Source organism: Bison bison, unplaced genomic scaffold, assembly GCF_000754665.1.
Source record: "Bison bison bison isolate TAMUID 2011002044 unplaced genomic scaffold, Bison_UMD1.0 scf7180017850858, whole genome shotgun sequence".
Classification (NCBI taxonomy): Eukaryota; Metazoa; Chordata; class Mammalia; order Artiodactyla; family Bovidae; genus Bison; species Bison bison.
In genome coordinates this window covers 3,709-4,932 of record NW_011481431.1, presented here as the reverse complement: position 1 = coordinate 4,932, position 1,224 = coordinate 3,709, and positions in this window count along the sequence as shown.

Sequence of the window (1,224 nt, the reverse complement as noted above, 5' to 3'; positions counted from 1 at the left end):
ATTAAATGAAGTGGATAGTATCAGTAGAAAAATCACCACATGAAGAATTTTGGAGTATTTTATTTATGTATGTCTAGCTTTTTATTTAATTCTTATTGTTTCTATTTTTCTGCTCACTTTTCATGCATTGAAAGCATGTTTTGTTTTACTTTATTGAAGATAATTATAATAGTGACTTTATTTTTTAAATGTTTAGTATTTAGTCTTCTCAGTTTTGAACAGTACATTTTGTTGAGCTATAACTGACGTATAACATTGTGTAAATTTAAGGTATACATGTTGATTTGAGATATGTATATACTACAATATGATTATCATCATAGCATTAGCTAGCATACCTATCATATCACATATAATAATAGGCACTTTAAGACACTTGCTGTTAAGCCTAACACAGTTTATCTTGAAGTTGGGATAGATGTTCTTTTTTCTTGAAACTGTATCCTTTTTTTAGAAGAGTGTTCTTCATATATCAGAAAATTTTGGATTGTGTACTGTACAAATTTGTGTACTGTAAAATTTTGAATTTTAACTTGTGGAGATTTGTTATATTCTGTTATTTTTTTCTCCAATGATTATTTTAGTTTTCTTTTGTTTTCAGTGGGTAATTTTCTTAAGGTTTGCACTGAAAGCTCTGCTTTTTCAGCAGCAGCTGTGGTTTCTGTTTAGATCTTTTGTCATTTGAGCTTCCTTTATCCATTTTGGCTCTTTCCCTTACTGTATTCCTCCACTCAGCATTCACGCTTTCCCAGTATTTCTTTTCTGGTGTTCCAGGCCAGAAAGATCATGGGCTTTTCTGCATCCCTTCACTACCACTGTGTGCCATAGGAACTGTACTTAGCTTTCTGTTAAAAGCCACAGATATTGGAACCTACTCATGCAACTCCCTCCTTCAGCCAAGTATGTACTCCCCACCAGAATGTTATCTCCTTTTGCTCATTCTCCAGTATCTTCAAGGTAGTTTTTTTTTTTTTTTCTTTTAACTCAGGTTTCATATTTGGTTACCATAGTGAGGAGGTTTGAAAAGGGTCTTAGTTCAATATGTCTACAAGTGTAATTGAGAATTCAGCTTTGAGAATGAAAATGACTAAAAAAACTGGTGGCCTGATAAAAACTGGCACATCTATCTGATAGGGATAATTCACCTATATACTTCAGGTTGTCAAGGCTATCAAGGTTGGAGAAAGTGTCATTTTCAAAATTTCATGATTGAGACAGTTTCAT